The following is a 14,113-nucleotide window of genomic DNA, read 5'->3' on the forward strand; positions in this document are numbered from 1 at the left end:
TCCCCCCACCCCCCATCAGTTCATTTAAGCTTTAATTCGTAGAAGAATAAGAAAAATTTACCTCAATATGCTAAATCATTTTGCTTTAATTTTATATTCATTTTAATTTCTGACAGAAGTGTTCTATGTAGCACATTGAGTTAAATTTCTCTTATTCTTCCATAAATAATGAAATCTCTGTAGAACATACTGAGCGTAGAATGTATTGAGCATCATAGCTCTGTTTTTTGCTATTTAAGCTGTAAATAATTATGAAATCAAAAATGACAAAAATTAAAAAATCTTTTTCTCTCTCTCATCTCTGATCATTTCCATAATCAATTATCAAAGTCAAATATTGTAATGATCAATTATGGAAATACCATAATCAATTATTTAGATCTGCTGTAATCGATTATTTTGATTATGGCCATTGCCAATGCTAACTAGTCTCATTTCATAAAATCAGACTTCTAGACCTTTATGTGGTACACAGGATGTGCTCTGACCATTAATTTGTACACTGAGGAAAAATTCTATACGATTAACAGTATCCCACATGCTATTTTTGAAGACCTATTAGCATTAGCATTAGTAGAGGCATTTGATGCAAGAAAGCAAGCTTATGCAGCATCAGCCAAAAAAAAAAAAAAAAAAAAAAGTAACATAAATAAATAAAAATAACCACTTCCACTTCACCCCTCCGTTCGTTCGAAATACCTGTCCAGCTGAGCCTTAAACTTATTTAGGCTATCAACTTCCACGACAAGGGATGGAAGTCTGTTCCACCCACCAACCACCCGCTGGCTAAAGGCAAATTTCCGCACATCTATCCTAGTCTATCCTAGTCCTAGTATTATAGTCTTGAGATTTCACATTGGACTGTTTATAACCCCAAGGTCATTTCATCCAGAAGCAAAACCTTCATTTACTAGCATTAAAACTTCATTGTCATTTTTAGACCAGTTGCATAATTTGTGTGTCTCGTTACAGCAACATTCCTTAATTCTCACTATAAATAATCCTGATCATTTTAATATCATCAGCATATTTAATCAAAAATTGTGATAACATCAATACCATTTAATGAAAATTTGAAATGAGCCCTAACACAGAACGGTTGTTCTGTGCTAAGCATTTTGAACGAAAGCTCAATCATCAGTGTGTTCTGTAAATTTTTTATAGCAAAATTGAATGTTACCTGTTATAAGATTCAAAAAATGTACAATGTACACTCATCTAATGTTATTGATGGCAGGAGAATTAAATGTCATTGACATGTATTTCCATGCATATGAAATCTTTTCCCAAACTAATATTGCAATTTTTTTAATGTTTAAAATCACATTTACATACAAAATATGCATTGTTGCCAGATGGCATATCTCTATAAATAGGCACGTTATTCACGTTATATGTATTTATATGCACTAATGGTTAAAAAGGCCACATTATATATTTGCATATGCAAATGCATTTAATCTAATATCTACTAATAACCACTGGTGAGCTATTAGTATTGGGTACTAATAATAACTATTAGTACTGGGTGAGCATGATTGGGGAATGAATTATTTATAATTCATTCCAAATATAAAAAAAATTGTAATTTAGTTAATAAATGTATAATAAATGTATTGTAATAAAAGTAACAAATATAAAACATCACCGCATATATAGAGTTTTGGTGCATATTTTCATATATTTTACTACATGTCTGCATGAATATTTTTACCCACGTTTTTAGTACATATTGTTTTTTTTTTTCTTTTTTGTTAGTTGTTGGCGCATTGGGAGGTGCATTATGGCCACAGAAGCCAAAGTTTTTGCATTTTACTGTGATCCAAGCCTCAGGTGGGATTCGAACCCGTGACCTTTGGGTTGCCAGGCAGGCATTTTACCCACCAGGCTAGCCCGGTCGGCAGTGTTTTTTTTTTTTTAGGCGCATTGACAACTAAGGCCATATTGCTCCGGGGATATGCGGTGGTCATTCCCTGGCCTTTCCGCATCCTCCGTATTTGGTGGTCACAGGCTCGAACCCTGGTCTAATCAAGAAGCGTGTGCTACGCACTGCTGCTCTTGCCCACCTGGCTACGGAGGCGCCCCGGTCGGCAGTACATATTGTTCAATGTGCACACAACTCGGCGTGCACACAACTCGGCATGCACACAACTCGGCATGCACACATGCAAGGTGCCTTTTCCTGGACTCATCACCAAATATTTAAGGATGGAGGGCTCATTTTCACTACACAGTTGGTAACAATACCAGTAACATTAGCAGAGGCATATGATACAAGAAAACAAGCTTATACAGCATCAGCCAAAAAAAACTTCCCATTTCACTCATCCATTCGCTCCAAAAGTTTGTCCTTAAATTTATTTAAGTTAAGAATGTCCAGAATGACAGATGGAAGTTAGTTCCAGCATTCAAACACTTGCCAGCTAAAGGCAAAGTCAGATTTCTGCACATTAATTCTGCAACTGTCTTTCCTGAATTTAAATTTATGTCCCCTCAGGCGAGTAATCTGGGCAAGAGGAAGAATCCATTGTGCTCATTTCTTACAACCTTAATTATCATCGTCCTTCTCAATTTCTATACTGTCCTTTCAGATATGTTATATAACCACCCAAAAACTATATGAACAGCCCTTGCCAACCTCAGAAAGCACGGAAGATTGGTTCTGCGGTTGGCAAATATTATAGAACATCTTTGGTAAAACTTTAATATCCGTCCCTGGCCAACGACCGATTTTTGCTTGAATCCCTCCCGAAGTCGCGTCAAAACATAACCTTTTTTTTCACTAAACAAAAATGAAAGTCGATTAAAAAAATGACCGCTCCTATAAGTGTTTAGGTTTTTTTTTTTTTTTTTTTTTTTCCTTCTAATTACAACTATTTTTCTCAGTTCATGTCCTTCACGCAACCTTCTGTTCGTCACGCAGCGTAACACGAAGGGTACCGGATACTAAATTTCAGCCCAATTCTTTTATATTGATCAACTACAACTGCGACTTAATATAAGTGCGGAAATCTAATATGATCTACTCATTCAAAGCCAAATCCTATATCTCTCCCCTTCGTTATTAAATCCACCTGTGATTTCAAAAACACAAATATCTCAATAACTTAAACATCTTTTTCGGTTTTATTTGATAATTAATTTTCAAAAATTCCGAGTAAACTCAAACAAAAATATATCTAATTTCATCATAAGCAAAAACAAATCAACACGACACAAGCAGACAAAACTAACCAATTAATGTTGTTTCAATAGGACACATAAAAATAAGTACGGCATTTTTTCACAAAATATTTTTTTTCCACTTCTTCAAATGTACAAACACTTAACTACATAAGAGTAAAATTACAAAATAGTACCTACCTAAAAATTTAACCTAAAAAAAAAAACGGGTCTGTTTGACAACACACCTGGAACTAAGGCACATGAGATCACGAACATCAAACCAATATTCCCTAAAGATAATAATGTAAATATTAGAAAATTTCCCTTCTAAGTAAAAGCCTACAGAATTATAATTTAAGTATAAATAAGTTAATATACTTATTTATGCTTAACTTATAAGAGAAAATAATTTTATTGAAAATTATATAATTCTAAATTTATTGTGTAATGTTGTTAATGACAGTACGCTACTGAAACAGGGTCTAGAAAAATTGGGCAGATAGTCTGAAAGGTGGCAACTGAAGTTTAACATTGACAAATAAAAAGTATTCCATATGGGTTGCAGTATTCTCAGTAACGTACAACTGGGCGACACTACATTCAGGATAGTGGAGAACGAAAAAGACCTGGGGTAATTGTGCAATCAGCTATTAAGTGTTGTGGGCAGTGCAGCCAGGTCACAACAGCAGTCAATGATATACAGGAATTTTGCTATCAGGGATAAGGAGGTGATTATCCTTTTGTATCAGGCAATGGACGGGTAACACATTGAGTACTACATAGAGGTCTCGATGCCTCATTTTACGATAGAGGTAAAATTTAAATTCTATTCAATTTAAATTTATTTAAATTAAATTTAAATTTAATATTTTTAATCATTATTTAATGATTAACAAAGGCTCATTATTTTTGAGGGTCACCTTATCGGGTGACCCTCAAAATGCAATATCACCAAGGCATTAAAAGTGCTTTTCCTTGTGGTCCTTCAATGGCTGATGAATTTTGCTTCTGTTACAATTTCACTTTCGGTGTTTAAGGTTATTGATGGTTACACAGTCTCTAAGAGGATGCAAATGTAATTTTGTCCCATTCTGTTGACCTCAGCCCACCTTGTGGCAACTTCCCTAAACTAGCAGCTTCCCTGATCCCTTAATGTACCCTCAATTGCATTAACAAAAACCTTTGCACCTTCTCTGTTTAATAAATAATATCTTTAAAAAATAAATTCTATCTACTGACTTGGCTGGTCATGATGAGTAAAATCTTTGCCATAAGCTTTGTAAAGTTACTAAAGCCAAGTTGTTAATCCAAAAGGTTTTCATCATAAAATCCCTCCCCATCAGTTCATTTAAATTCTATACAGTGCGATCAACTGATGATGTTACCAAAGTTGTATTCAAAATGGGAAGAATTCAAAGAATTTATCTTGGAAGTTACTAGGCTTTACATACCAACTAAGAAATATTGTTAAGAGTTCAGGCCTAAATTGATGTCAGATGAACTAATGAGATCTATGGGAGAGAAGAAAAATGCATGGGATACATATAAATTAATGGGTGACATGGAAGCCTATGATAGATATAAGCTGGTCTGTAACCAAGTCACAAAGGAGATTAGGCAGTCAAAGGCGTATTATGAGAAATATTTGGCAAATGATGCAAGAAAAACAGAAAAGAGTTCTTTACCTATGTAAACTCTAGAAGGAAAGGGATCAATCAGATTGGTCCACTGAATATTGATGGTTCAACTGTTGATGATCCTGCTCAGGTGGCTAACAAACTAAATGAGTGTTTTGCATCTACATTTACACATGAGGAGTTCTTCAGGTAGGGGAATGCCAGAGGTGAATTAAACTCTGGCAGTGAGCTAGATGATTTTGTAATAACTGAGAGGAAAGTGGAGGAGAACGATTTGAAGATCAACCTAAAAAATGCATCCGGGGTGGATGGAATCTACTCAGTTACATTAAAGGAGGCAGCAATGGAAGTAAGCAAACCCTTAGCCATAATTATGAGAGCTTCCTTCGACTCAGAGGAGGTACCCATGGACTGAAGATGTTCAAATGTGACCCCAATTCACAAAGGAGGATCAAAGGGCGACACAACGGGGCTCAAAGGGCGATCAAATGGGGAAAGAACGAGTGTAGCCTTACGCAGGCGAAGTTTTTACTGCTGCTGGAACAGAGAAGTATTTTTCTGTTTTATTTGCTTAAATTGGAATATTAACTTATTTTCTAGAGTATCATTATATTCCTAGTTAAGATATTTAGTTTAAAATGAAAGTTAAATAGAGATTTTGTAGGTATTACTTAGTATCGGTAAGGATATCAAATTAGTAGTAGTAGTAGTAGTAGTAGTGGAATGTGATGCAAGAAAGCAAATGTAGGAGCTTATGCAGCATCAGCCAAAAAAAAAAAAAAAAATCACACCATTCCCTCCAAATGACTGTCCAGTTCCTCCTTAAATTTATTCAAGCTATCAACTTCCACAACGACAGATGGAAGTTTGTTCCAGCAATTAACCACCCGCTGGCTAAAGGCAAATTTCCGCACATCTATTCTACATCTGTCTTTTCTTAATTTGAATTTATGCCCCCTTCGGTTCGTAATCTGAACAAATGGAAGGATCCCATCAGAATCCAGCGTGCCCAATCCATTCAAGGCCTTACATACCTCAATCAGATCACCGCGCAGGTGCCTAGTCTCCAGCCACTGCAATTTGCAGAACTTAAGCCTCTCTTGGTAAGAGGATCCCTTCATTCCCCTCACCAATCTTGTTGCCCTTCTCTGTACTCGTTCCAGCAACTCTACATCCTTCCTAAAATGAGGCCTCCAGACCTGTACGCAGTACTCAAGCCGTGGCCTGACCATTGCCTTATACAGAGGGATAATCACCTCCTTTTCCCTGCTAGCAAAATTCTTATATATCATTGACAAAACCCCATGACCTGTCCTGGCAGCCTGTCTGCATTGCTCAGAGAACTTCATATCTGATTGCACCATTACTCCCAGGTCTTTTTCATTTTCTACCACCTTAAGTGTAGTACCACACAGTTGGTACGTTTCTCTGGGGTTATTTCTACCCATATGCAGTACTTTGCATTTGTCAAGGTTAAACTTCGGTTGCCACTTCTTAGCCCATCTGCCCAAATTATCTAGATCCTGTTGCAGTAGCACACTGCCATTACTGTCATTAACAACCCTACCAACCTTTTTATCATCTGCAAACTTCGACATTAAGCCTGATATACCTTCATCAATATAATTGATAAATATACAAAACAACAGTGGACCTAACACCGAACCATGTGGGACTCCATTAATAACAGTCCAAGAAGAGCAGCACCCATTGATTACCAACCTCTGTCTTCTCCCACTTAACCATCCTTTTATCCATTGTAGCAACTTACCCTTAATACCATTCTGCTCCAATTTGTACAATAGTCTTCCATGCGCAACAGTGTCAAAAGCTTTCCTGAAATCCAAATATATGATATCAAAATTGTTTTTTGCATCCAATTTCTTTGTAACCACATCATAATACCCTATCAAATTTGTCAGACAAGACTTTCCCTTAACAAACCCATGCTGTGTCTGAATTATTGCTGCAGTCTTGTCTAGATGATCCTGCAATGCATCTTTAACCAGCGGCTCCATTATTTTACCTGGAACAGAAGTTAAACTAACTGGGCTGTAATTACTCGTGTCACCCTTCGATCCCCCTTTGTGAATTGGGGATACATTTGCACATCTCCAGTCCGTGGGAACCTCCCCTGAGTCCAAGGATGCTCTCATAATTATGGCTAAGGGTTTGCTTAGTTGCTTTGCCGCCTCCTTTAATATAACTGGATAGATCCCATCCACCCCAGGTGCTTTTCTTACGTTTAACTTCAACAATTTCTCTTTCACTTTGCTCTCAGTTATTACACGATCATTAAGCACCCTGCTACAATTTGATAACCTTCTGCCATTTTCAAACATTAATAATTCCTCACGTGAGAATGTAGATGCAAAATACTCATTCAGTTATGTTTGCTATCTGAGCAGGATCATCAACAGTCGAACGATCGATGTCAAGTGCACCAATCAGATTCAACCCCTTCCTTTTAGAGTTTATATAAGTAAAGAAATCCTTGCTGTTTTTCTTAGCATCTTTTGCCAAGGATTTCTCGTAATCTGCCTTCGCCTGCCGAACCTCCTTATTCGCCTGACCTGATTACAGATTAACTTATATCTGCCATAGGCTTCTGAGTCGCTTGATAATTTATATGCATCCCATGCATTTTTCTTCTCTGTTACGAGTCTCATTAGTTCATTTGACAACCAATTAGGCCTAAACCTTGAACAATATTTCTTAATAGGTATGAAACTTTTAGTAGCTTCCACGATTAATTCCTTGAATGCTTCCCACTTAGAAATTACTGTTGGTAACATCGTCAGTTGATCCCACTGTACAGAATTTAAAAACTGTCGCAGACCACTCTACTCGCCTTTACGGAAGCAAAAACCCTTTCCTTTACCCCTGATGGTAATTAAATCTTTAAGTAAATCCCACGTCAGTACACTCTGATCACTGCCACCTAGTGGTTCTTTTATCTGCAAATTCCTAATACATGAATGATCACTGCTGATAACCAGATCAAGAGTATTACTTTCTCTGGTTGCCTCTCGAACATGCTGCTGCAGAAAACAATCATCCAATAAATCCACAAAAGTCTGACTAGTGTGTGAGTACCCAACCCACAAGTTCCAGTCAATAGCTGGGAAGTTAAAATCCCCCATTATAAGACATTCCGATTTACTAGCCCACTCTATTTCTCTGTACAATTGTTCATTGTACAGAGAAATTCACGTGTTACAAGTTGCAGCTCCGCTGAACGAGAAGTTTTTTAGCCATATTTAGCCGCTTTATTCACCAATTGTTATATTAAATTATTTTCTATAAGTAGCTTATAGATCTAGTCAGGATCCTTATTTATTCTGAATTGAGACAGCGAGATTTGGAAGTTAATTAATAATTAAGTGTCCGTAGTTTTACCGTTCGTCACTTGCCGCCATCGTTATAGGGTACAACGTTATATCCCAATTTAGATGTCTGTGTGAGTAGCACAGTGGTATCGTCACCATCCTCAATCACCCAGGCCTTTTCCACACCGGGTGGAAAAGGCCTGGGTTCGAATCCCGTCGATGAGGCGGGATTTAATGGGCTTTAATGGGCTTTTTGCACTCCGTGGCTGAGTTAGTCGGTCTGAGGCATAGATAGCAAGGTTTTTCTCCCCAGTAACTGGGGTTTTTTCGTCCAGCAAAACAGGCAAATCGACCATAGAACATACGCAATTTACAAACACAAATACGGGTTAATGTATTTAGTTACGGGCAACCCTAAAATAATAATAATAATAATAAATCCCATATTAGATAGCGTAAGCGTAGTATAGTATAGTATACAATATAATATAACATTGTCAATTAATCAGTAAAATCTATTAAGTTTGTTTTACTTCATTGTCAATTAAATTGTACTTTTTAACTAAATACATATAACGACTTAGATCACAAACCGAACATAATTAATTAACACATAACTTGATACGGAAGTTATACAAACTGAACTCGTAGGTAATACTCGATACTGAAAAATATATATAGCGTTATGACTGTGTTGGGACACAAGTTTAGGGTGATAATTTTGTACTGAAATTAAAATTTTATTGAAACTAAATCGAAATCATGACTCAGACCAGAGCAGCAAAGCAAAAGGCTCAAGCTAATGGGAGTGCTGTGGCTCATAGGAGAACTGAGGGGGGCAGCTGCCCTCTGAATCACAGCCTTTAAAAATGCATCGTTTGCATGATGTTTGTGGAGCAATCGGGACCGGACAGGATATTGCCATTGGGGGAATGTCTTTGTGTGTGCGCCCGATGCAAGGAGTGTAACGAAATCAGGCGACACCTCAGCGTTGTTATGGGCCTATATGAGAGAGGCCTATATGGGAGCTTGAAGGACAGGATGGATGCTCTCGAAGGATCTAAATTGAGGGGCCCATTAAGCTCTCAGCTGCCCATATCAACGCCAGAGCTTACACTTGGTCATCACGCAACACAGCGGCAACCCCCAAGGCAGAATGCGCTGGTCCCACAGGAACTAGTAGTTGTTGGTGACCCTTTTGTCGGGGGAAACGGGGAACATGCTTTGTAAAAAGATAGGTGGAAGACGACCAGAATATGTCTGCCAAGGGCAAAGGTTGATGAAGTTGTAGAGCGTTTATCATCTTTTAAGGGCACAAAAGGTAATACAGTTATACACTTTGGCACTAATGATGAAGAGTAGGAGACCGGCGGAATTATTTAACAAGTACAGGTCACTGTTGAAAAAAAAGCCGTGAATTAGGTTTGAATTTGAAAGTGTCTGCAATTCTGCTCAGACACGATAGGAGGGAGTATATGATGAGAGCATTGTCGATCAATTCGACCCTGGAAAGTGCAAGGCTCAAGGGGTACAATTTTTTCAGCCTGGACTGTACTTTTTAACAGGAGAGACTGCTTCTACAGGGATGGGATACACTTAAATAGAAAGGGTGCAAGAATATTTGCTGATGCTATTGAGGCAGTGTTAGATGGGTCGAAAAACTGCTAGCTTGTGGGTTTACAAGGACTAACAGTTTAACAGTAGCCACTGGCAGAGGTGAAAGTGATTCTTGCACTGCTTCTATTGGAATGAGCAGCAGCCTGGAAAACAAGATGCAAGATATTTCAGAGACTTCTGGGAGTTATTGCAGTACAAGTAAACACATGGGTTGTGTTAGAGTAGCTAGGAATAGGAACAGGTGCATGTATACTAGCGTGTACACCAATGCTAGGAGTTTTTAAATAAATTTGAGGTATTGCTCAAAACATCAAAGGCAGATATTGTTGGGATAACAGAGACGTGGTGTCACACAGATATAAGGAAGGCAGAGCTGGAATTTGAGGAGTAAAATGTATACAGGAAGGATAGACAGGATAGGAAAGGGAAGAGGGTTATGCTGTTAGTTAATAAACACAGAAAATCCAAGGAAGTGAAGCCAGTCGACATCGCTAGACAGTGCAGTGCAGTGCAGTGTCGAGTCAGTTTGGTGTGATATAAGCATTGGGAGATCAAAATTGAGAGTAGGAGTGTGCTATAGGCCTAATGACTCTGATGAGTATTATAAGAAACTGTACAGGCAAATAGAGTGTGGCATTGGAGGCAAATTGCTGCTATGGATAAAGGGATGGTTGAGGGGGGAGAAGACAGAGAGTGGTAAGCAATGCACACTGCTCATCGGGGACTAATTTTATTAGTGTAGTCCCTGAGGGTTCACTATTGGATCCAATATTGTTTTCTGTATTTTTAAATGATATTGATGATGGTGTATCAAGCTTAGTGCCCAAGTTTGCAGACGATACAAAGGTTGGCAGGGTTGTTAAGGACACTACTGATGCTATGCTGCTGCAAAAGGATCTGGAAAGGTTGGGCAGATGGGCTGAGAGGTGGCAAATGAAGCTTACCATTGACAAACGTAAAATACTACATATGGGAAACAGTAACCCCAGAGCAACGTATCAATTCTGTGGCACTACACTGACAGTGGTAGAGAATGAAAAGGACCTGGGGGTGGTTGTGCAGGCAGATATGAAGTATTCTGAGCACTGTAGACGGGCTGCAAGAGTAGCTCATCGTGTCTTGTCATTGATATACAGGAATTTTTCTAACAAGGATAAGGAGATGATTATTCCCTTGTATAAGGCAATAGTCAGGCTACACCTTGAGTACTGTATACAGGTCTGGAGGCCTCGTTTCAAGAAGGATGTAGAGCTGCTAGAACGAGTACAGAGAAGGGCAACAAGATTAGTGAATGGAACAAAGGGTTGATCTTACGAAGAAAGGCTTAAGTTTTGCAAATTACAGTGTCTGGAGACTAGGCACCAGCGAGGTGATCTGATAGAGGTGTATAAAGCCTTGAATGGTTTTAGTATGCTCAATGCCGATGAGATTCTTTCTCTTGCTCGGAACAATCACCTGAGAGGGCATAAATTCAAGTTGAGGAAAGACAGATGTAGGACAGATGTGCCTTTAACCAGCTGGTTGTTGGTTGGTGGAACAGACTTCCATCCCTTGTTGTGGAAGTTGATACCCTAAATAAATTTAAGGCTCAGCTGGAACATGTATTTCGAACGAACAGAGGGGTGAAGTGAAAGTGGGGTTTTTTTTTTTTTTTTGGCTGATGCTGCATATGCTTGCTTTCGTGCATCATATGCCTCTACTAATGCTAATGCTAACAAGTAATTATAGATCTGTTAGTTTAACTTCTGTTCCAGAAAAATGAATGGAGGCACTGGTTAAAGAAACACTGCAGGTTCATCTAGACAAAATTTCAGTTATACCTCGGACACAGCATGGTTTTGTTAAGAGGAAGTTTTGCCTGACTAATTTGATTGGATACTATGATGTAGTCACAAAGGAACTGGATGCTGGTAATAACTTTGATATCATATATTTAGATCTTAGAAAGGCTTTTGATACTGTTGCACATGAAAGACTGCTGCACAAATTGGAGCAGTGTGGCATTGGAAAGCCAGCGGGTAATTCGTTCGTGGAACAGACTTCCATCCTTTGTTGTGGAAGTTGATAGCCTAAACAAACTTACGGCTGAGCTGAACAGGTATTTGAAACGAACGGAGAGGTGAAGCGGGAGTGGTTTTTTTTTTTGGCTGATGCTGCTACTAATGCCTCTACTAATACCAATGCTGAAGTGTTTCTTGAACAAATCCCCGCAAATTTTGGGGCTCTGTGTGTCCCAGAATTGTCATTAAAAAAAAGCTGTCACAAAAAACAGTCAGGCCAGAAGTCGAATTTTCTACCCAGAATGCCTTTTCTTGTTCTTTCGATATTGTATTTTTTCAACTGTGAAACAGAAAGCGAGAATCGTCATTCGTGTCGGTCCTATGGATCTGAATTTCCAGTTCTGAACTCTAAAGACAATATCCATTCGTTTGTTATTTTATTGTAACTCTTTGTGCGGTATTCGGCAGAGTTAGCAGACTCATTTTGAACAGCGAATGAAGTTTTGACGTCGGAAAATGAAAGTCAGGTTAACGAAATCCAACATGGAATTTATTGTAACTAAATAGAAGGTGAGTTTGCTTAGAAGAAAGAATATTAGTAATAACTTATTATGCAGTGCACTTTATAAATGTACTTATATAATACGTTATTGAATGGCTACGGAAATTCGGAGTGTATCAAATCTGTAACTGTTTTTATCGGACATAACAAAAAAACATAACATAGCAGAAATAACAAAATTTTGAAAATTTTGTTATTTCTGCATCCTTTCTATATTTTATTCGGTTCAAAAATAAACTTTACTTGAAATTAAAATATTAGTCATTAATATATTGTATATATTATCATATAATGTATACCAACATAAGTTAATTTGGCTTTTCATTTGTATTCGGAAATACAATGAATAGTTACAGACATTCCTATCGTCCCTCCAACGAAATGCCACATTTAAGTAAGCATATGAAAAGAATGTACCCGTCCTCCCATAAAATAATTACACAAAAATACCCAACAAACCGAATGCTCTTTAACTACCGTGTAATACCAATTGAACAGTCGAAGGTACTGGCCATGAGGTGAGGGAACCAGTTAGGACGTACATCTGTTTAACTAATAAATATTGGCTGTTGTAATTTAACTGAGATTAGACTGTGAATTAAGCCATTAGTTGCTATGTTTTTTTTTTAGTATTGCACTTGGTAAAGGTCTAGTATTGACAACTATGGCAATCAGTGCAAATTGTATATGTGTTTGGTTTTTAGGAGCATTAGCAACTAAGGCCATATTGCTCCAATTATTTTCTGCTGGCTGCTCATTAGTTACATATGCAGTCAGTTAAATGTTAAGCGCTAATTTAATATTGTGTATTGAATTGATAACTGCGTTATGCAAATTATATTTGTTCACGGCAATTCGACATGTTATTAATATCAATGACTGAAATTGTATTATTATAATAATTGAATCTAACTTTATCAGTTAAGCTTAAATTCCGAAATATTATGGCTAAAAACCATTTTAATTATGGTTCAATTACTAAAAGCAAAAACCTTTTGATTTCTTTGGACGCTCTAGAGAGGGTCCAAAGAAAGGCAACTAGATTGGTTGGGTGTGTACTAAGGGTTGTTTCTATCAGCAGTGTTCTTAGATATGGACTGAAGCGTGTAGAGACTTGACACCGGCTGGGTGACTTGATAGAGATGTTTAAGATCCTTAAAGGAATAAGAAAGATATATTCACATACGAAGGTGATACTAAAGCAAGGGATACAAATATAAAATTTTGGCATATTAGCAGATTAAGTCTAATGAAATTCACCTTCAGACAGTATTAATCATCAGAATAGTTGAGGTAGTCAAAGTTCTAGGTAGAATTTGAAAATTATTCGCAATGGGGAAATTGAGATCGATTTGTGTGGGTGGCTGATGCGGAAAAAAAAGCCTTGCATCATTTGGTCTGACTGATACTATTACCAAAAATCTAAGGCTGTGGACAGATTCAGGATTGATAAGTTTGAAGAAACTTGTCACTCCTTGCTAATGTTGAATGTGTCTATAGGTTGTATATTTTGGAAAATACGTATCTGAGAGCTACAGATATGTATTTCCGTAATTCAATTCATTACAAATTAAATCACAGATTTAATTTGTAATGAATATTCCAAATCATGCAGAAATGGAATATTAATCACAGATTTAATTTGTAATGAATATTCCAGATCATGCAGAAATGGATTGTTGCAGGAGTTCCAGAAATGACACTTAGGTAAAACAGGGACTGTACATTAACCCATCACTGGTAACGCGCAGAATTGTTACACTTCTAGGCGCTCGAGTCAAGTGACCCCATTGTGTGTAATTT

At 37.5% G+C, this 14,113-nt stretch overlaps 2 protein-coding genes across 2 annotated transcripts in view; one reads left to right on the forward strand and one right to left on the reverse strand.

Moving 5' to 3' along the window:
* The window catches only part of Vamp7 (Vesicle-associated membrane protein 7), a 91,117-nt gene extending 87,695 nt beyond the window's left edge, over positions 1-3,422 (reverse strand). Inside the window, exon 1 of the mRNA XM_090382293.1 lies at positions 3,364-3,422. The gene's annotated coding sequence lies outside the window, so the exon portion shown is untranslated. The remainder of the gene's footprint in view (positions 1-3,363) is intronic.
* An 8,870-nt stretch (positions 3,423-12,292) lies between these two features.
* LOC150079805 (uncharacterized) overlaps positions 12,293-14,113 on the forward strand; it is a 61,694-nt gene continuing 59,873 nt past the window's right edge. The window contains exon 1 of the mRNA XM_090383754.1: positions 12,293-12,318. The gene's annotated coding sequence lies outside the window, so the exon portion shown is untranslated. The remainder of the gene's footprint in view (positions 12,319-14,113) is intronic.

The sequence above is a fragment of the Mastigoproctus giganteus genome, chromosome 10 (genome assembly GCF_048544385.1).
Source record: "Mastigoproctus giganteus isolate SK-2022 chromosome 10, ASM4854438v1, whole genome shotgun sequence".
NCBI classification, from domain to species: Eukaryota; Metazoa; Arthropoda; class Arachnida; order Uropygi; family Thelyphonidae; genus Mastigoproctus; species Mastigoproctus giganteus.